At 40.4% G+C, this 23,594-nt stretch overlaps 1 long non-coding RNA gene across 1 annotated transcript in view; it reads left to right on the top strand.

Annotated features, from left to right (window-relative positions):
- The window catches only part of LOC103162226, a 48,540-nt gene that overhangs the window by 4,908 nt on the left and 20,038 nt on the right, over positions 1 to 23,594 (top strand). Inside the window, exons 3-4 of the long non-coding RNA XR_003480520.2 lie at positions 8,129 to 8,196; positions 10,864 to 11,072. This is a non-coding gene — a long non-coding RNA (uncharacterized LOC103162226). The remainder of the gene's footprint in view (positions 1 to 8,128; positions 8,197 to 10,863; positions 11,073 to 23,594) is intronic.

Here is a 23,594-nt window from a genome sequence, read left to right as displayed (position 1 = left end):
CTTCTGGTACCCTTCCCAACTGTTACTAAAGTGGACTCAGGTGTCCTTCCCTCATCACAAAACCCATGTTGTCAATAATAATGTTGTCTACTTTTATGTCCTGCCCTCCTTGATTTATTACTATCAAGATCTATCCCCATATTTTTGTCCTCTGTTCAAACAACTGACACTATTCTTTACCTCACTGGAGGTAGGTGCAGGGCCCCTAGGAAAGGACAGGCTACTCTCTCTAGACCAGCAGTTCTCAACTTGTGGGTTGAGACCCCTTTGGGGGTCAAATGACCCTTTTACAGGGATCCCCAAGACCATCTGCATATCAGGTATTTATATTACAATTTATAACAGTAACAAAATTATAGTTATGAAGTAGCAATGAAAATAAATTTATGGTTGGGGTTGTCACCACAACATGAGATATTAGGAAGGCTGAGAACCACTACTCTAGGCAAAGCAGAAGGAACAGTGCATGCCAAATGAACACAGAAGAAAGTGTGAGTGGAAACTTCATAGGCTAAATGCTTTCATGACAGGTTTCAGCATTCCATTCTTTGTTCATCAAGGACTTTGATATAGGTGACATCTCTGGGCTATCCATTCCTTTGTAGTTCTGTTACCATGGTGTTCAATATCGGGTCTGATTGCCAGGCATTCCAAGTTCTGTCAAAGAAGACTCCATGTAAAATGCAAGAGGTACTCCATCTACTTGAGGCAAAGTGATGTCAGAGCACAAGAGGGGAACCAAGGGAGTATGAGGAAGAAACCAAAGCAGTGAGATGCATGCATATCTCCCTTACTGTATTCACAGGCTACATCCTGGTTTTTATCCACTGCCTGCCACCCATCTCATACGCTAAAAGTGGGAACATGGGATAGATTGGCATCATGAGCACTGAGAAGATTACAATGCTTCTGTGGTGTTCCTGCCAAAAGCCAGATCCCAAATCTACTCGAGAAGAAATGTCTGACAAACAAATTAAGGGACAGTCTACAAAATGTACACCTTGTACCCCTGTTTCCACCCCCCCCACACACACACACTCCCAACATGACTGTTAGAAAAGACAAAGTCTGAGAAATTAGCTAAACAAAAATCAAAGATGATATCTGAGCCAGGATTTTGTTTTGCTAAAACAAACATTATCGGGACATTTGGCAAAGTTTGAGTCTGACATGTAGATTAAATGTTAGTTTTTGCATTGATGTTTATTTCCTGGTTTCTTCCATTGTGGTTAGTTTAAAGAGGTCCTTGTTATTATGAAAATACACAATGGCATGTAAAGAGTGGAGCATCATCTCTGATAGAAAGTGACAATAAACTTTTAGAATTTGAGAAAAAAAAGCTATGAGGATATGAAGGATATTTGACAGTTCTTTGTATAGATACTGTGACAAAAATCTGAAATTATGTCTAAATTAATAACTTAAATTAACATGATATTCATAGATATGTATACAAATATGAATCTATGTATGTATGTATGCATTGATCTATCTTATCATCATGCTTCCTGTCATATAGAAGACAGTATATGTACATTTAAGAAGGGATGAGAGGGGAGTTGAAACAAACCAAGGGCAAGTTTTAGCTGACTCCGCACTTTCTTTTCCTTTGATAATTCAGGATATTCTACATAGAAGAGTTCTTTTGCCCTAAGGCATGTATTTTCCAAAAGAAAACTGAAGATGGAAGTTTCTGTTCCACTTGGTCCCAACACTGTTTAGTCTCGGGCTTCTTATTGGCTAGCTCTCTCTTAATTATTAACCCATTTCTATTAACCTAAGTATTTCCACGTGGTCTTGGCTTACTGAAGAATGCCAGGTGTCCTATCTTCCTGGTAGCTACATGCCATCTCCCTGGTGGATCCTCTCTGCCTTCCTCTTCCTAGAATTCTCCTTGTCTGGTAGCCCCACCTATACTTACTGCCTGGCTACATGCTGCCTGTCCATTGGCTGAAACAGCATTATTCATCAACCAATAAGAGAAACATATATTCACAGCATACAGAAAGAACGTCCCCCATCAGAAAACTGTGCTTTGACCATGAATACTGGTTCAGTTAATAGACACAGGTAGTCACTAGTTTTTGTGGGGGTTTTTGTTTATTTGTTTAATGTTAAAAATTCTACATATCCTAAAATTTACTACAGTATTTGAGTTTGGAAAGAGGCTGACTAATAGATCAAGAAAGTCATCTAAGTTTACGTTTCTTGAGCTGTGGGTCTCAACCCCACATGGGATCATGTAACTGAATGTGATGGTTGTTAATAATTTGCCAAGAGTCAAAGACTTCTGAACACACATGACCAAAGATAATGCAAAATCAAGTGATACAACTCAACATACAAGCTGCAGTGTCGATGAGTGCCTCCCTAGGCAGCCTAGCTCAGATTCAAGACAACTGTGTTACCAGATGCCTTGCATGCAAAATGTTCCATGCTTATAGATATGTAATGGTCTAACTATGGAAGCAAAGACTTGGTATTTCCTTACACCTTCCCTAGCACGTGTCTAGTTACTATGTATTTGGATTGTGTTCTGTTAGACACCTCCATCTCACTAGGGTGGAAACTTTTCTTTCATCCTTAATAAATGGTACATTGTATACATACCAAAGAATGGGGCTTTTGTTTTTGTTTTGCTTGGCTTTCTCTTTTTTGAGTCAGTTTCTCACATATAGTAGCTCTGGCTGTCCTGGAACTCACTCTGTGGACAGGCTGGCCTCTAATTCCCAGAAATCCATCTGCCTGAGTGCTGAGATTAAAGGTGTGTGCCACACAACTGGCAAAGAATTTTTAAAAATAAATTTTTTTATGACTTATTATCAGCAGATGTTTGATTTGTGTACATAGTTTATATTACCATATATCCAGAGTTATGTTAAAATTTTCCTGGTGTAAAAAGGGATGAAAAATGGCAAAAGTGAAAGAAACCCTAATGTAAGAAAAGGTAATAGAGTTCAAATTCTCTGGAAATAAACTTAATAATAATTTTTTATTAAATAAAAGAAAGAATACAGGTGACTTTTTTTTTTTACTGCACATTTAAAGCATTTTACATGTCACCTACCATCTGTTTGCAGCTCTGCAGGAAAGCCTTAGCACTGTCAGGGAGAACTAGAAGACACCAGAGTTCTGAAGAGCCAGCTCTAGTCACTGAGGCTTGACTGTGGTCAGTCCCCTCACTTCCTTTTACATAATCCAAGGAATCTTTTTTTTTTTTTAGCTATAGCTAATTTGAGTCAGGCTCCTAAAATCACTATAAAACCTGTCACCACCAACACACACACAAACTGAAACCAGTGGTTTGTCATACTCGGGAACGTCACCCCGTTGGAGATATATTCTTCACAGTGTTTAACAAACCTTAAATAGGACATTCTTTCAATCCTCACGTGGCACTCCGGTGTTCAGGCTCTCCCCACTACTGGTGATTTATTTTCTTAGCTGCCTTTGGTTCTTTCAGAGTTGCATTCAGGATCTGGACCAATCCCAGCTTTTCAGTTTGACACATGTGGCATCATTTTGTGTCTTCTTTCTTACGTAACCTCTCATAAGCTGCTGTGTTGTTGATAGTCAGGCAACCGGCACTCTGTAATTCTCATATTTTTGAGCCTCAAGGCTACAATATTGTTATATAGTATTTTTGGAGGGGTAGTGAATTTTAAAATAATGTAAATCTCTGAGGCTGCAGTTTCTGGATATTAAGAACAACAGTGAAGAGGCAAGCAGACTGCAGCTTTGCATTGTGGGAAAGAGAAGACTCCCTGGGGACCAATGTGAACTGAGTATATTTTCTCATATGAAAAATTCATTATATATGACCTTCTTATCAATCTAATTCTAAATTCAATTGCATGCTTTAAAAACTTATGAAGTCTGTATGAAATTCAAAAGCATATATATTATTCTTTGGAAGTTATTGCAATATCTAAAAAAATCCAGCTATAAGAAATATAGCTCGGTGAAAAAGAAATATAAACAGTTTATACATAAATGATCTCAACCAGGATTATACTGAAATGTATATTAAATCAACAATACTATACTATATCTTATTAACAGATTGGCAAAGATTAAGAACAGACCCTCGAAGACATATATTGCTGGTAAAAATTCCAGTCAACATAAGCTTTTTGGATGACATTTTTGTGGTGTTTCTTTAAATTTCAAACACATCTATTCTTTGACCTGGAAATTCCATTTCTAGAAATTTACTCTACAGATTTCTCACACAGGCTCATATTATAAAGTTATTTATTATGGCAGCTTGTCACGGTAAAAATCTAAAATCACTGTAATGGTGTGTCAGTAGGCAAACAGTTTATTATAGGAAATCTGGGTTATGAAAGAGCTGCATGGCAGGCACAGAATGTTAGGTGGTGAAAGCTACTTGTAAGACCACGTGGGAGGGGGTAAATTTTGTGTATGCTTAAACATCAAAATGACAGAGAAATGCTGTTGAGTTCTGAAAAGTGGACTTTTTTATTATTTGTTTGTTTGCTTATTTGCTTGATATGGGGTCTCTCTATAAACCCCAGACTGGCGTGGAATTCACTGTATAGCCTAGGCGAGCCAAACTCATGGCAACCTTCCTGCCTCAGCCCTTTGAGAGCTAGAATTACAGGTGTGAGCCACCATATGTGTGTGGAGTAGAATTTAAATAAGAAAGAAAAGGATAATTTGTCTTAGTTACTTTTCTATTGCTGTGATAAAATACCAAGAGCTAAGCAACTTTTTTAAAAAAAAGTTTAATTTGGCTTATGGTTCCAAGAGGGTTAGAGTTTATGATGGTAGAGTGAGAGAGAATGGAGGTAGGTTGCTGGAGTGACAGCTGAGAGCTCACATCTTGATCCACAAGCAGGAGGCAGGGAGCACAATGGGAATGGGGCCAGTAATAGGCATTCATTAAACATAGATATGAATAAATGAATGGCTTTGAGAATGCACTTTAGAAGGAAGAGTCCCTAAAGATTTGAAGGAAAAGGTATTGGTATCCAGGTCTCAAAAGCATGCCAGGGTGGTGGAACAGGCATGGTAGCACATGTCTTTAATCTCAGAACTTGGGAGGCAAAGGCAAGTGGATCTCTGTGAGTTCAAGGCCAGCTAGATCTAGATAGTGAGTCCCAGGATAGCCAGGGCTGTGTGGAAAAATCCTGTCTCAAAAAAAAAAAAAGGAAACAAAAGGAAAGGAAAGGAAGAAAGAAAGGAATGAAGGAAGGAAAGAAGAAAGGAAGGAAGGAAGGAAAAGAAAAGGAAAGAAAAGAAAAGAAAAAAAGAAAAGAGAAAAGAAAAGAAAAGAAAAGAAAAGAAAAGAAAAGAAAAGAAAAGGATGGGACTTGTGAGCTGTCTCTGTAGCATGGTTCATTTGGGAAGTCCTGTTTCTTGAGCCACCTAAGGAAAGTGCCACAGATACACAGTTAAAACTACTCAGCCAGATCAGAAAGGATCCCAGTATGTCTAGTAAAGGAAAAAGTACGTACAAAGTGTTTTACCCTGGGTAAGACACCCTCAAAATTTGCACAAAATATGTCATTTGTGTTCTCAGAACCCCTCATGATAGAGCAGGCACAGCTTGTAACACCTACTTTTCTGAATTACTGAGCTCAACCTCAGCCTCAGAGCTGTGAATAGCCAAAGAAACTTCCTTTTACACACCCAGATACAAAAGTAACAGCTGATGACACTGTTACAAATACTGGCACTTCTGTCACCACCATGACCATGAAAGTTAACTAAAGGTGACACCATCCAATAGTAAATTGGGTTGACATGCCTTTCTTTCCTTCTTTGGGTGGCAGAGGATGAGCAGAAGGGACATAGACATTTCTATTTATTTATTTGCATATCTATAGTCTCATTTGCATTGGATTATAAATATATTGGAGAGATGGAATTGAGGGAAGACTTCTAGGGACCAGAAAGGTTGTAGGTCTTGGAAATTCTATCTGGGATTCAGCATCTGCAGAGATGTGTCCCTCATTTCAACTCTCACACTTGCCTACTTTTGCTTGGCCTCATTGCCTCCTGGAACCCATCTGTGAGCAAGCTTGATCTTACAGCATTCCAGAAGGCTCTAGCAGCTTCTAGAAGATGTCACATTTCTAGCTTCATTCTGAAAAATTTCCAGTGAATTCTCTAAGTTGCCTTCACTTAATCCTAGACCATTTAAGAGGGTGGTTTGCTCTGATTTGCCCAGTCTACTTTGTACCTCAATCTTTAGGCCAAGGAATTTGGTTACTGTGATTGACAGCTTCATACAAAACCATATAAGGTAGAGAGTGGAGATGAATGCCCTTCCGAAGGAAAGGGCTGATGTTACCAAAAGAAAAAAAAAAAGTGGCCATCATCTACTGAAGAAAGACTGAAGACAGATAGACTGATAGAAGACACACAGACAGGAGATTGCCAATTAGATGATAAAGAAATATGTCTGTACTTCTATTTGTTCTAATGTTAGTTCTCATTATCTTTTAAAAAGATGTCTTTTTTTGCTATTCTTTTCCTGTTATATTTTTAATATGTTAATATTTTAGTATGTTATAAAATCTAACTCTTATATAAAAAAATAAACCTGCTGACATCTTAATTTGAAGTTATGATACTCAAGATGGATTTGAAAAGAGCTGACATTTTACAGACTTCTAAGTACTGAATACAATTTTTCTCACTTCAAACTTTGTATCAGGTTTTTAGTTTTGGTAGATCTTTTATGGAATAGAGGTGAGAATTTTTTTTTTTAAAGTAACAGCTTGTACTAGTAGCAGAACAGTCTCTGATTAGAAAAACATCCTTAATGAAGAAACAGTCACCACACACTGCTGTTTGGTTCGAGCATTATACGACTCTGGGACCATTCCTTATACAGATTACCAAGTAAGCTCAACCGAGCCTCAGAGCTGTGAATAGCCAAAGACTTATGCTGCAGCCACCCTGCGAAGAAGGTGAGACTGTCCACTGGAGCCAAAGCGATGGGTGGAGGGAGGCTAAGTTGCTTGGAGAAACCATCTGGAAAGGTTGATTTATCCCTCGAATGAGAAAAGAGGAGATATCCAAAGCATGGCAAGGCAGGGGAAACCTTGTGTGGTGGGTGAATGGCACTTGTGTGCATCAGCCAGAGAAAACCTTGTTGGGAATGGACAGGCAACATCTGAGGATGGAAATGTTCTCCAGACAAGTCTAAGCTCTCTGCAAAGGAAGATAAAAGCTCCTGTTGCCAGCAAAGTTTCTGCTGCTAGGCAGTGTTTCTGTGTAAGTTCAGTTGGAACAGTGGAGGAAACAAGGCTTGGGCTGGGATCTGGATTGTGTTCATGTCATAGATAAAAGGACACAACCCATTCAGAGAACCCAGAGTTCAGGGAGTAGAAATGCGGGATGGAGCCCCTCACATCTGAAACTCAGAATTCCAGGCTGGAGGGACCCTGCTGAATACCCCAGCTGGATTCAAAATGACCCCATACACTCCTGGCACATTCTGTAAATTACCCTGTGGGTGTCCTTAAAAATGGGACCTTATTTTATATAGTATTTATCAGTCTGACTGGCCAGAACACACTCTCTTTCCTTATATACCTGTATAATACACATCTCACATGAATATATATATTCACTTATGGAATATATAAACACATGTGATATAAATGTAAGCATGGACTGAGTATTTCAAAGGTGTCTTGGATCTCTTGATCCTTTTCATCCCTTCCTTTTATCTAAGATCACTTCCCTTTACAATGAAGAATCCCTTGGGTCATCTCTTGTTGTTTAGCTGACAACAAATTGTCTTGCTGCTCACCTATCTGAAAATGACTTTATTTTATATTTTGTAAAGAACCCTTCTGGAGTACTCTACTGTGGTTGCTTTTATTCCTACCACTCCATGTAAAGATGCTACAGTTTGGCTGTACCATGCACATGCATGATGTCTCTTTTCTATTTTTTCCTATGATTGGTCAAGCTTCTTGTCTTTTTGAGCTTAGGCCTTTCAAAATGTTTGCTGCAATGATTAATGGCTCCCACTTTCCTTCCTCACTCCTTTTGGGGCTCTGCTTCCGTGTTTTAGAGTATTCAGATGATCCCAAGGTCATGGCTGGCACAGTCTTTTATTTTAACCTCTTTCTTCTTTGTGTTTTAGTTTGGTGATGTCTTCAAATGTAATGACCCTTCCTCTGGCCCTTCTCAGTGACCCTTGGCACTAATGGGGTAAGGCTACTTTTCAACCCTTACAATCAATACTTCTTCTTTGTCACTTAAAAAGCTTTCCAGTATTTTATTAGTTTCCTTCTCTCTGCTTAAATTCTCCCATTCCTATGTTGCATTAATTACTTTCCTTGTTGCTATAACAAAAGAAAGGCTAGATTTATTTTGGTTCACAGTCCAAAGGTCCAGCCATAAGGTCAGAAAGGCATGGAAGCCTAAGCGTGAGGCAAATGGTCACATTGCGTCTACAGTTTGAAAGCAGAAAACAATGAATGGCGGTATTCAGCTCATCTTCTCCTTTTTATTCAGTCTAAGACCCAAGCTATGGGATGAAGCAGTCCACACTTAGGGTGTCTTTTCCCACCATAATTAACTGAATCTAGAAACTCCCTTATAGACAAGCCTAGAAGTCTGTCTCCTACATGATTCTAGATCCTGCCAAGTTGACAATGTTATTTGTGTTGTCCATTTCCTCCATTTTAAAGATAATTATATAAAAGCATACATAGACATATACCCTACAGTCATTTGCATCTGGTATACAGATTTCTGGTTATGTAACCAAGTTCAGATTTGGGGCAAACTGGGGTTGAATTCCTACCTCTGCCACTTATGATCTCTGCAGTCCTGAAGTAAATTTTATTTTCCTTTGAATTTCAGGTTCTTATCTGTAAAATGTGGATAATTAATATAAAGAAAATCTCCCTGGCAGGGTTCCCATGAGGCTGAAATAAGATGTTTCAAGGTGAACAAAGTGTGCATTGGTTTATTTCTGTGTGTAACAAGGCTCTCCTTGTCAGAAAGCCAGTTTGACTCAATGAAAGCAAACACTACTCTTCTCCAAGATGAATTTTGTTTCCAGTGGGCTTCTGAGCAACACTTGAGGGAATACAGAGTACACATGCTCACTGGGAAAGGGAGGAGTTAGTCCTTTTACAAAATGCTTAAAAATCACTTTATTTTTAGAATGTTCTCTTTGGTCGTTGGCATTTTAATGCACTGTAATTTGAAGTGTTTGCATGTTGAGCGAGCACAGCATAAGCACTTCACGGCAGTGAGGGTAATTCTCCTCAAATGTGCTATGAGTCAATATGAGATGAAGAACACACAAGAAGCAGGGAGCACTACTGCGCCTTAGCAACAGCGAGAATGCTAAAAAAGAAAAGAGACAGAAGGGGCTAAACAGAGTGCTCGTTTTAAATAAATTCTACAGTTCTTTCTTCACTGACGTGATATTCCCAACAATGAAGTCCCTGAAAATCAGTAATGTACACGTGGAAGCCACAAATACATATCTCAGGGGAGAGAGGATTTCATATATGTAAGTGTCTTGGTTTGTCTCTCTGCTGTTTTGATAAAACACTGACCCAGAGCAACTTTGGAAAGAAAGGTTCATTTGGCTTAGAGTCCATGATCGGGGGACTGGCACTGATGCAGAGGCCACAGAAGAGCGCTGTCTACTGGCTTGCTCCCTGGGAACGGAAAGCCTCTTTCCTTTCACAAACCAGGATCACCTGCTCCATTGTGGCAATGCCCACACTGGGCTGTGCCCCAGAGGCAATCATTAATCAAGAAAATGTTTCACAGACATGCCCACAGGCCAGTCTGATGGAGGCAATTCCTTATTTGAGGTTCCCTCTTTTCAGAGAGGACTCTAGTTTGTGTCAGGTTGACAAAAACTAACCAGCACACTAGCTAGAGGGCAGAGTTCGAACTTCTAGACACCATAATAACATTGGACAGTACCTTATTCTTCCTCTACATATGTGTGTATAGATATACACATAATTAAATATACATGTACACACACACATATATATATAAGTATATTTATATCAACACATAGAGGCTTGTCTTGTGTGTGGGTGCATATGCATATGAGGATGCAATCTGAATATGTATATATGAATATGTGTGTGTGTGTGTGTGTGTGTGTGTGTGTGTGTGTGTGTGTGTGAATGAACCTGTATGCACATCTGAATGCATGTGGAGACAGATGTTATTGGTCAGGCAGTGTCCCCATTTTCTTTTTTGAGACAGGATCTCTCACCAGCCTCCGTCTCACTGGCAGGCTGTCTGTCAGTGAACCCCAGGAATCTGCCTCTCTCCAACTCTCTAACAATGGGATTATAATCCTGTACCATCACTCCTGGCTTATATAGAATCTTATCTAATTGGTTCTGTTTCTCTGCAGAAACAAGATTAATAATCCCATGACTGTCTCCTCTTAAGGGAACAAATGGGGTTTGCAGTCATTAAGTTAGGAATACTGAAACGAGAGAATTGCTTGGTATTACTCAGTAGTCATAATGTAATTATAAGGATCTTTCCCTGTGTGAGAATTAGGGAAGACATGAGGAATGGGTCCAGATGATGTGACTGGTAGCTGGGGCCAAGCCAGGAAATACCCAGAAGAAAGCTCTGAGTGGCTACCATGCTGATTTTAGACTAGCAAGGTTATGATGATTAATCTCAACTTTCACATAGATGAAATCTAGAGTCACCTGGGAGATAAGCACAGGTGTGCCTATGACAGATTATCTTGATTAGTTTGACAGAAGTGGGAAGATCCACCCCAAAAGCAGATGGCACCATTCCCTAGGCTTGGGTCCTAGATTGCCTACAAAGGAGACCCTAATCAGCATTCATGACTCTCCTCTTTGGTTGTAGACACAGTTTGACCAGCTGCTTCCCACTCCTGCTGTCTTGGCTTCCTCACTGTGATGGACTGTATCATGAACTGCAAGCCAGAATGTACTCTGCCTTCCTTGAGTTCTGCCAGGGAATTTTGTCACAGCAACAGGAAAAGTAATACAGACTCATTCTCAACGTTTGACTTTCAGCACTGTAAAATGATACATTTACTTTATCTTAAGGGGGTAAGTTTATGATAATTTGTTGTAGCAACAATAAGGAGATAACATTATGTTCAGGAAATATTTGTGGATCAACAAAATGATCTAAGTATTTAATATACTAAGCTATTATAAGCAAAACCTTTGATCAGGATTTTAAAGATTTATAGCCGGGAGATGGTGGAAACCAAATTCAGGTCCTTTGTGGGAGCAGAAACTGCTCTTAACTACCGAGTCATCTCTTCAACCCCTGATCAAGATTTTATTAAGCTTATTGACAGATGAGCAAACTGAAATTCAGAAAGATTAGGTAATTCAGGAAATTAACATGACAACAACTGGCAGAGTAGATAGTGGAAGCTAAAGTATCTTCTCCTATTCCACTGTTCCCTCAAAATCCTAAGACATAACAGCCATACATTAGAGCAGCAAAAGACAGCTTGAGAGCCTATCTTAGCCAAAGTTCTATTGCTGTAAAGGGATGACATGACCATGACCATAGCAACTCTTAAAAAGAAAAGTATTACAAAACAAACATCATTACTTATCCTTGGTATTTGCCGGGTAAAAATTGACATTAAACGTATTTCAAATGATGGATTAAACATGTTAAGCCATTAATGAGGATAAAGAGATTATATATTTAGTATTTTTATATTTCCACTAAAAGACAGTTACTTATTAAATAATGTATATACTAATCCATACTGCTATCCATCTAAATCAATAACTTTTGCCTGAAAATTCTCTATGAGTCATTTCACAGTTACTTCTTGAGAAATCTGTGTGCCAAGTTCCTTTCAAGGCAGTGGGAACACAGGGCCTGGTGCATAGTAGATGAGATCTCTGTTTTGATGGAATTTGTGCTTGCTTGGCGGAGGGAGATAGGGAACAAGGGAACAAAGTCTAGAATAATACAGCTCCAGAACTTTCTAGCTCTAATAAAAGGAGTGAAAAATAACATAGGCTAGAACAGTGGAGAAGGGGAACTGAATTTAGCTGGAGCAGAGGTTTTCAACCTATGGGTCGTGTGACCTCTTTGGAGTCGAATGACCCTTTCACAGGGGCCACCTATATAAATATAAATGTCAGAGATTTGTATTATGATTCATAGCAATAGTGGAATTATAGATACAAAGTAGCAATGAAAATAATATTATGGGTGGGGGTCACCACAATATGAGGAACTGTATTATATAGGGTCGTAGCATTAAGAAGGTTGAGAACCATTGAGTTAGAGTGACACAAGAAAAGGAACTCACGAGGAGGATATTTCAACAATGGGAAAGACCCACAGGGAGATTTAGAGGGATAATAATCTAGAAAAGGAAGATGTGTACAAGAGCCCTGTTATGGGATAAATATGCACCTTCTAGAAAAAGTGAAAATACTGGTGTGTAATGTTATGGTGTGATGATTTGTTCTCAGAGTAAGAGATAACAATGGCTTGAGCTAGGATTTTAACAGACTCTATTAAGTGCTTGAATTTGGTCCTGCCAACTGGACCCATCATAGCAAGTAGGGGTGCAATGCAAGAGGGGGACTTTACCTAACTTAGTAGCTTACCACTTACTGAAATAGGGAATCTAAAGGAACTTCTCTCTGGGGTCTGTCATGTGTTTTATTTGGAATTTGAGAGATAAATAGTATACATCCAAGAGGAGGTGGCAGGTAGGTAGTGGAATACTTGAGCACGGCACCCAGGACAAGTCAGGAATGGTACATTTCTCTGCTTCAGGCTACTCCCTTCTGTTAGCACCTTTGTGAGAATGAACCCCAGCCACCTGCAGTGATGTGCTGGGACCATAAGGTCTACAAACAGAGACAGCCTGTGTCCATATGACTTAATTGTTTGTTCCAGGAAATTCTGCCCAGAGAAGGTAAGACCATAAACCAATAAATAAACTCAGCACTTGCCTCTGGGACTCACTGCAAAGAGATTATCTGAGACACAGTCTGCTTGCTGTGAAAGCTAACCTTGGCTTACTTATCAAGACTTTCACTTCAGTATGCCAGTCATCCCCAAACTAAAAATGTCCAAAATTTACACAGCCAATCTATTCCCTGAGTGAGACACCCAAAATTAAACCCTTTCACTAAGACCCAGGTCCTCCAGCCTACACAATTGTCCACCTCTTCCTTCTTGACCCCATCAAGGAACTACCATCTATGATGTGACTTCTAATGAATTGGGTGTTATTTTAAGTCTAGTTGTATTTGGGGGAATTAGTCTATTATTATTATTACTATATCATTGTCATTATTACTGGTCGTCTGTACTAGTAAAAGTTATTCATCTATAAATAACTATTCCCACCTTCTCTGAAACTCACAATTAACTTAATAAGATTACCAGAATTGGCAATTCCCTGAGGTATCTGACTATTCTAATTAGTTTAATTTACAAATGGAAAAACTTATTCCAAGGGTTTGTGAGCTATAGTGTTTCAGCGAGCTAGTAGTGACTACATCATAAAGCTCACCACTCTGGGCTGAGACCACTCATGGAAGAGTGCACAGATCTGTGCTAAGATGAAGTAAATTGTCTTTATTTATTTATTTATTTATTTATTTATTTATTTATTTTCAAGACAGGGTTTCTTTGTGTAGCTTTGGAGCCTATCCTGGCACTCACTCTGGAGGCCAGGCTGCCCTCAAACTCACAGAGATCTGCCTGCCTCTGCCTCCCGAGTGCTGGGATTAAAGGTGTGCGCCACCAACGCCCAGCTGTCTTTATTTATTTTTATATTTATTTATTCATTTTTATTTATTTTTTTCAAGATAGGATTTCTCTGTTTAGCTCTGGCTGTCCTGGAACCAGGCTGGCCTTGGACTCACAGAGATCCTCCTGCCTCTGCCTCCCAAGTGCAGGGATTAAAGGTGTAGGCCACCACACCCAATATATTTTATTATCTGTACATTTACTAGCAGGGGGAGAATGTTCTGGCTGCTTTTTCTTTTGTTATACTTTTGTTCCACTTGTCAGACTGGCTTAGACAGGGTGTGAATACATTTTAATTTATACTTATAAAACTTTAGCTATTGGATGCTCATTATTAATCGACAGATGGGCACACAAACATCGGCCACTGAACCATATAATTCCTGACATGGGTGTGGTTTTCTCCTAACATAAAGGAACAAACACAGCAGCTATGGAGCACCTATCAATTCATGCATTTCTTCTCTGGGGGCAAACTTAGCTATGTAAAATCCTCCAGAAGGTAGAGTCTCAGGGCTGTTTGAAGAAGCCAAGAGACCCTGCTTATCAGCACATCTTCCAGTTTTAACCCATATCCTGTAAGTATTTGAGAAAAATCTCACACACTTCCTGGGAGAACACCTGTGATAAGGATTCCAATATCTTTCCTGGCTCCTCTCTTGTCAGTCACCTCCACTGACTTTGCCCTACTATGACAATGGGGCCTGTTCCACTGATACTCCGTGGCTCCATGTCCAAATCATAGTTGATTGGGCCAGAGGAAGGCACATGGCCCATATGAGGCCAGGGGGTCAGTGGGCTGAGAACAAAAGACTTAAGTTAGCCTCTCAGTGCCTGGATTATAAATGTATAATAAGAACTTTCTGTTGTCTGTTTTCTGCATTTTGCAGCAAGGAACAAATGAGGCCATACTTTTGCTTCATGTTCCATAGTGACTTTGAGCCACAGAATTAAGGGCTGTCAATTCAAATCCTCCCCAATTTCCCATGATTACAAGAGCAATACTGGAGACTTAAAAGAGGATAAAAAGAGAAGGTAGAGGAAGTGCTACCAAAGACGAACCCTATTCCCCTTCCCCAGAACAGAGTCAATAAAGTATCCTCCAGCTGTCTTTGGTTAGGTGAGCAACTGGCACAGGATAGAACATCAGTTGTTCTTCTTCCAACCCCTCCAAACTTCTGACAGTCACAGGGGTTGGAACTCCGATGATGACATCCCCAGAAAAGAAAAATCGCAGCATCCCAGCTATAAACTTCCCACTTCTCCTGGTGGTCACCACTTCATCATTAGAACTGTCCTCGGGTCATTCTTGTCATCAAGAGCAGCAGTCTGTCTGGTCCAGGCCACCTGGCATTCCTTGCTCTACCACCAAACCGATGAATAATATGTCTGGAAATTCTCTTTGTTGAAGCCAGGTAGCAGCAGCAGCAGCAGCAAATGCCTAATCAAACACAATATCATGAGGATAAATAGCCAACACTCTGCCATGCACTGCTTTGTTGAACTATCATTTTTCCAGGGTTGCATGTATTAAATTCATTCTTGGCTGATGATATTTTCTATTCGCCTGGGTTTATTAGGTTGTAACTCGACCCATAGTCAAGGAGCATCCATGTATACTAAGTAGCATATTAGCATAGTGTAAAGAATCTCAGACTGGGATAAATGGAAATTTAGGCCTCCTGGAAGACCAGACGAGTGTGCAAGACCGAGGAGGAATGAGTCAGGAAGAAATCACAAGGACGTTATAGGTAGAGCTTGCAATTGAGCTGCCAGGCAGTGCACACCACCATAGGCAGCTGAGAGGGGAAAGCATACGGTGGAGAAAGAATGATTAGAGGATGCAGGCAAGGAATGGGCTCATCTCAGAAGAATCACAAAAATCAGACCCAATGCATATGCCTATGAGCCCAGCTGCTCGGGAAGCCGAAGCAGGAGGATTATAAATTAAAAACTTAGTGCAAGGGGACTAAGGAGATGGCTTAGTAGGTAAGGTGCTTGCTGTGCAAGCATGAGGACCTGAGGTCAGATCCCAGGGCCCTTGTAAGGTTGGACATGGCAGCAGACATTCGTATCCCCAGTGCAGCTGTGGAGAGTGAAGGTGGAGATGGGATGGTAGCAGTGGACAAGAGGCCATGCTTCAAATACAGTGGAACGCAATGGCTGGCACTGGAGCCTGCCCACTGACCTCTACCTCTACTTACCTTTGTTTTTAAAGGTAACTTCAGGGCCATTCTGGGCAACTTAGTAAAATCCTGTCTCAAAATAAAAAGTAAAAAGAGGTTTGGGATGTAGCTTAGTGGGAGAATAGCTGCCTTGTCAGCACAAGATACAGTCTTCAGACAAATATACACATACATATACATACATATACACACACATACATATGCATACACATACATACACACATACCCATACACACATATAAACATATACATATGCACATACATATACATACATACAATACACATACACATACACACACACACACACATACATATACACACACCTTCAGCCAGGAAACACACAAGACAGGGGTTCTAATTCAGTTCTGTCAAATGCGTGTATATTTCTCTGCATCCAGAATAAATATTGATACTATCAGTTATCAATTATTTTATGGATGACACTAAGTTTGTGATGATCAAACTAACATAGATCTCAGAGTAATTCTGTCTTTTCACTAATCCTCTTTGCTATGGGAGAAACCAGTGATGCCTACCAACCTGAATGTAAATGAACTAGCCTGAGATATATGGTTACATTTAAACTCAGGAGAAAAACTCTATTAATAAAAGTTTGGCTTTAAAAAATTCAAGTACAGCATAAAACAGTGTATTAATTTAAATGATATTTAAAGAAAAATACTTCACAAGAGGCACTTGAACAAAATTCTTAGGTTGTAAGCTTGTGTCTTCACTGTGGGAGACATGAGGCATACTAAAGAAAACCAGAGCTAGGTAAAGGGACAAGAATAGCAGGGGAAATGTTCATCGTTCTTTTCAGTGTGTGCCTCTGCTATGATTAAGACTGGTGCTTAGGCTCAATAAAAATCCTTACGTATGAGTGGATTGGAGGAACTAGGAGATATGGCTCTCTCCCACAGACCACCAGGATAGCACAGATTCACCTCAACTCAGTTTGTGTCACTGTCCCCAAGGAGTTCCAAGAGACAATTCTTGAGACTCTACCATGGAGTCCAAAAAGAGGAATACAAAGATAGGACCTCTGAGGGAAGAAGACTTAAGCGGGAAGGTATTCCTTTTTTCACATGATCTTGGTAACAGCTGACTTAATTACTAAATTATTAAACACTCGGTGGGGGCCTTGTTCTGAGGAACTTAATGTATCATCATCTCTTTTATTCTTTACAATGAATTCCAAATTAGAGTTATGATCCTCATTTAGCAGGCTTTGAAAACTATGACAAAGAAATGAAATAACACGCCCAAGGCATGCACTCACTAATTGCAGAGTTGAGACTCCACCTCAGGCTAACAGACTCAAGATTACTAAGTATTACGGTATTCAATGTGATTCTACCCTATTACATCCTTGGCCAAGATCTATATTGCTATTGGGGGTGGGCTGTACGGCAGATTTGGAGGGAGGCGGCGTGTACACTGATTTTTGTGGAGGAGCCTGAAGTTAACCTAGTTGGAACTGTCATCATCACTCAGAAATGATGGGCAGGCCATTTTTAATTAGCTAAAGCAATGCTAGCTAGCAGCTGTAACAAACCCCAAAGGTTGACAGCTCAAATACAGCAAAAATTCAGTGTCGGAGAAACAGCTCTGGAGTTCAGAGGTGATATTGCTTTTCCAGAGGACTTGCCTTCCATTCATAGCACCTTTATCTGGTGGCTAACAACTACCTATAACTCCAGCTTCTGGGTACCCAATACCCTCTTCTGGCCCCTGAGGGCACAAAATATAAACAAAACATATACTGTGGCTCTTCCACCTGCAACACACAACTTCCCAGGATTCTGTATTTTTTTGTATCAAGCAAGAGAAAGGGAAAGAACACAGTAGGAAAAGTAATAGACAGTTCTGAAGATGTCACAGCTCACACCACCTTGGACTAGAACTCGGTCACCCAGCTATGTCTAATTGTAAGGAAAGTAGGGAAATCTCTAAACGCCCCCAGGAGCTTGCCTCTGCCACAATTGACCTCACTTATGACATTTCTTTCAATTGTATCACCCCCCCAAAAAAAATGTGAACTTTAGATGGGAGGTAGCATAGCTTTGCCATGTAAAATCTATATTTAGTTTGCTCTTGGAAGTACATTCTATGTTCATCTCTTAAGACTTCAAATCATTGCCTCTTCTCTAGTGATGCCATCCATAACTCTAGTAGAACATATACCTTTCAGAAAGTTGCAAACCATTCAAGTCTATAAAACCTCATTGAGGCCGAGTGGTGGTGGGGCACTCCTTTAATTCCATCACTCAGGAGGCAGAGACAGGTGGATATCTGCAAGTTTGAGGTCAGCCTGGTCTACAAAGCTACACAGAGAAACCCTGTCTCCAAAAAACAAAAACAAAAAAACAAGAAAAAAAAAACCATTGAACTGATTAAAACATTTACAATCTCGTTACATCTTTATAATTCATTGGTGCATAGAATTTTGTGACCTAATGTGGGCACCAACATATATAACAATGTATTTTTATCTACAGTGACTTATGTATGTGTTACAAAGATGGTTAGGAACAAACAAGGTATTAATGGTGTATCTTTGTAGAAAACTCACTAGGTTAATTTTAAATATTCTTTGAACATTTTATTCTCTTATGTATTATTTTTATGTATGTGGGTGTTTGCCAGCATGTATGTCTATGTGTTATGTGTATGCACAGACCACTGAGGTCTGAAGAGGGTGCCAGATCCCCCGAAACTGGAGTTACAGATGATTGAGAGCTACAGTGTAGGCTCTGGGAATTGAATCCCTGTCCTCTGCAAGAACAGCTAGGTTTTCTTAACCACTGGGCCATCTCTCCCAACCCCAGTTTCTTTTTTTAACTTCAATTTCCTGCTGTTTCTCTTTATCTTGTTTAAGTTCCAAGTAGTTCCCACACATTTTAATTTTGTGTTTTACCTGTCAGATTAATTATAATAATGAGGATGAACACACTTGTCAAATAGCCAGTATTTTTTCTTTGATGTGCCAGCTTCCAGCTCAGAGCAGGAAGTGGCCTCTATTCATTTGCCTGCCTAGTGCTCTACCCCTGCCTTCCCTTGACCTGTGGAACGTAGTCTCCCTGCCCTTCCTTGCAGTTATTGATGTACATACCGTATCTCCCCTGCTATCCTCTTATATTACCTTTAGGAAATGGATCAGGTCTTGTTTGCTTTTGGCTATGCTTAACAAAAATGGCTAATTTATTTCTTTCCTCTTTGTTTTAGTCTCAAATGTTTCTGAAAACATCCAACTATCCAGAAACATTTTCTCTTAGCATTGCCAAAAATATCTGCTGATTCAAAACAATTAAAATAACAATAAAAACTAATGTTCTAGCAGTGCAGTGATATTAAACAAACCAGAAGTTGTTTTGATGCTGAGAGAGACAGCATGTTGTGAATTAGGTAGAGAAGAAGAGCTAAGGAGTGGCCGTTTTTGTTTTGTTGCTGGGTCTCACTTTGTAGTTGATGTTGGCCTCAAACTGCCTATATAGACTGGCCTCAGGTTTGGGAAACTCTCACTGTAGCTACTCTTTAACCCCAGTGCTAGGACTGAGAGAAGTCACAATCAGTTTGGGAGATGGCTCAGTAGGAAAAGTAGTTGCCAAATAAGAGTGAGGGCCTGAGTTCAAATTCCCAGAACCCAAGCAAAGCTGAACATGGTCTATAATCCCAGTGTTCCTACACCAAGATGCAATGCAGAGACAGGAGAATCCCTGGAAACTCACAGGCCAGAAAGTCTGGCATACAAAGTGCAGGAGGGTAGAGGTGGGAAGGGGTGGGAGAGTTGTAGGGGGTAGGGGGAGTGAGAAGAAACCATGTCAAAGTAAAACAAGATACAAGATGGAAAGCAGCCACCATCTCAAGATTGTCCTCTGACCTCCATGCATGCACCATTGCAGGTACATACCTGCACATGTGTGCCCTCACACGTACACACACACCTCATACACAGGCATACACAGGTATAACACACACATGCGTATCCTTACTCATACACACACCTGCATACACAGCTCATGGACATACCTCATACAAAACAAACAAACAAACAAGGAAGGAAGGAAGGATCAGGCATGATGGCAAAACAAAACAAAACAAAACCTAACCCCAGCACTCAAGAGACACAGGCAGGCAGATCTCTGTAAGTTTGAAGCCAGTCTACTGATCTACCCAGTGAGTTCCAGGCCAGCCAGAACTACATAGTAAAACCTTTGAGAGAGGATGAGTATCAACGCAGGAATGGACAAAGGAATGGATTCATAAAACATCAAACTGGAGGGATGGCCAAAGATTTCTAGGGAGGCTTCAGCATAAGAAAAAAACAAGAGATTGTGCCATCGTTAAAAAGTATTTAGAAAAATAAAAATCTATGAGGAGCTAGAGCAGTGGTTCTCAAGCTGTGGTTGAGACCCTTTTGGGAGTTAACCGACCCTTTTACAAGAGGTCACATAGCAGATATTCCACATATCAGATATTTACATAATGACTATGGCAGTAGCAAAAATACAGGTAAGAAGTAGCAATGAAATAATTTTATGGTTGGGATCAGCACAACATGAGAAACTGTATTAAAGGGATGCAGCGTTAGGAAGGTTGAGAACTACTGGCCTATCGACTTCCTAACTGTCTTCACCACTTTTGCCAATAACTATCACTAGGTGCCATTTTGCTAAGTAAGACCTGAAACCATTGGAAAAACCATGGGATTTGTTTTTAATAAACTGAAAATCTAAAGGATATTGAATCCAAATGGAAATCTCCCATTCCATAGAATCCTTACATTTCAGACTTAAATTGCTGTACATTTAACTGGACAGGGATTTTCTGGGGAGCAGAGAGACCTGGCCAGCATGTGTGATGGCCTTAACACATGTAAGGCATTCCTTTGCTGGCCTCCTTTTTAACAGGAACTCTGATGTTGCATAAAGCCAGAGTAGAAGGCAGTTTCCCATCATTAAGACCTGATATTGATAGATTTTTCCATCCTCAGTTTGTAAATGTAGTTTTTGCCTGATATGAATTCTTGGATGTCTAGTTTGGACCAATGGAGGTGGAAAAAGGTATAATGGGTGAGTTTAAGTTTGCCAGGGAATGCATGTTGGAAGTCAATGTGTTTCTTAGTTCCCTTAATCTCTTGTGTTTTCACTGTGGTGATTTGATCCTTAAACTCATTAATCCTACCCAGGAGTCCAGCACAGTTGCGCTGCTACTAAACTGAAGGCAACTACAGTGTGGCGAGGGCATCTCTTTCTCTCAGCTGCTTCACCCTTTTCCAGGACATGTCACACTTACTGACTTTGTGCTCTTGGTCACCTGGCAAGCAAAATGGCAGTGATGACCAAGCTGGCTGTGATCATGTCAAACTGTATCTAAACACGTTCCAAATGATGTGCTTTTGGTCCATACATTAGTTTTGTTTTTTTGTTGCTGTGATAAAATACCCTGACAAAAGTAACTTAAGAGAGAAAGGGGTTATTTGGGCTTATAGTTCCAGGGAGGATACGGTCCATCCAGACAGGGAAAGAACGGCAGAAAGAGCAGAAGGCCCTCTCTTCTCACACAGAATCCAAAGGCATCCAAGGTCTTGAGGCAGAGCATAAACAGGTAGAACGGCCAGGCTCTAAATCCTCAACCCCCAGCCCCACCCCAAACCCATCCTCAGCTCCACACCCACCCACACCCACCCACTCCAACTCCACCCTCACTTCCCCCCAGACCCTCCTGCAGCCTCACCCTCCAACCCCACCCCAACCCCACCCCAGCTCCATCCCAGCCCCACCTCTGGTGACGTAAATCCTCTAGCAAGACACTGTATCCTAAAGGTTCCATTAGGATCCCAAGATCCCAAACAGCACCATCAGCTGGGAAACAAACGTTCAGGCACATGAGCCTATGGGAACTGTTTCACATCAGCAGTAGCAGTGAAGTGGCTGCAGATACTAGCTGACTGCAAGAACAGAAGCTTGAGTTTTGGCCTCTGAGTGCATAACATGATCCTCCAAAACGACACAGACTACCCCAGGTCACATTTTCTTCTTTTACTCAGCCACCTGATGACACAGATGACGCAAACTTTGTTTTTAATATTGTGTGTGTGTGTGTGTGTGTGTGTGTGTGTGTGTGTGTGTGTGCATTTAGTGTGAGTTGTGTGCGCATGTAGTGTGGGTATCCATGGAGGCCAGAGGCATTAAATTCTCCTGAAGCTGGAGTTACAGGCAGTTGTGAGCCATACAAATTAAGTGCCGGGACTGAACCAAGGTGCTCTGCAAGACCAAGGTTGTGTTCTTGACTGCTGAGCCATATCTCTAGCCTCCACAAACTTATTGTTGAGATCTTCATCAAATTTTTGTTTTAGACTTTTATATGTGAGTACTGTATTTACATCACTTCCCTACCTCCTCCTCCTTCCATCTTAGCACAACTGACTCCACGATGGAAGTACCTTTCAAACCATAAAACTCAGCGCATAGACAGTACCACCTGCCAAAACAAAAATAAAGACCTAATCCAACCAAGTCCATAGTTCTGGGAAAGTCTTTAAATGTCCTACTTGCTTTTTGGGTTCTGCAGCTCCACTTCTGGCCAACTGTTCTTACTAACTGAAGTATGTCATCCCTGAATATAGTTTTGGGGCTTAAAATCTCACCTGAATACCCAATGTAGTCTCCGGCCAGCTACTGAAGATGAAGACTTTCTATTGGCTTAAACCTGTGTCTGAGCAGTCTTCTCTGGTGGCTACCACACAGCGCTGTAGCATCAGTGCACAACTGTGCTTCTTGAAAAGACACAGATCCAAGCCAAAGCTTAGCTGCCAGTTCTGTCTTTTTCTTCTTACTGGTAAAGTGAGAATTAAATGTACAGTGATAGTTCATTTTGATTGTTAACCTGATTAGATTAGCACTGTCTGTGGGATTGGTAAAGCATGGTTACAAAAGGGCTCTGAGCTAATCAATGGTTGAATCGATCGATAGATTCATAAGACAATGGAATTATTGGAGGTAATGAAGAGAAGTGGGAGCTGAGCTGAGGAAGCAGATTACTGGGGTGAGTCCTGGAGGCTATATCTTGTGGTCCCTTCTTATCCTCCTTTCCTGGTTCCTGTTCATCAATATGTGAAGAACAGCTTTTTTTTTTCTTTCTGCCACACTCCAGCCAACTTGCTGCTCTGTCCAAGGGTATGGGGCCACACAACCGTGGACTGAAACCATGAACTCAAATAAATAATTCCATGAGTCGTTCTGTCAGACATTTTGTCTGGAACAAAAAACGTAACTTACACTTGTGCTTTATAGGCTACTGTAAAAGCTGAAAGAAAAATAAAGGCACCTAGCCTCACTTACAGGTGAGCAATAGTAGCAGTATTTCATCTACATCCTGATTACATAAAACTACAGAACACTGGTCAGTAATGAGATTCTTGCTCAAACATTCTAAATCTGTCCAGCAGCTGGTTACAATTTTCACTGAAACAATTAAACAAAGTGCCTCTCTTGGTGAAAGGATCTTTGGGGAGGAACCAACTTATTTTCCAGTTTCTTCTTTGCTACAAATGGTTAAATAGTTCAGCTTTCAGAGCTTCAGTTTTCTTAAGTTTAGCTGGATGGGTAGTGCAATGCTTTCCCCTTACAAAACAAT

Source organism: Cricetulus griseus, assembly GCF_003668045.3.
Source record: "Cricetulus griseus strain 17A/GY chromosome 1 unlocalized genomic scaffold, alternate assembly CriGri-PICRH-1.0 chr1_0, whole genome shotgun sequence".
In the NCBI taxonomy this organism is placed as follows: Eukaryota; Metazoa; Chordata; class Mammalia; order Rodentia; family Cricetidae; genus Cricetulus; species Cricetulus griseus.
Note: the sequence above shows the minus strand (reverse complement) of the source record. Positions and strands in the feature narration are given on the sequence as shown.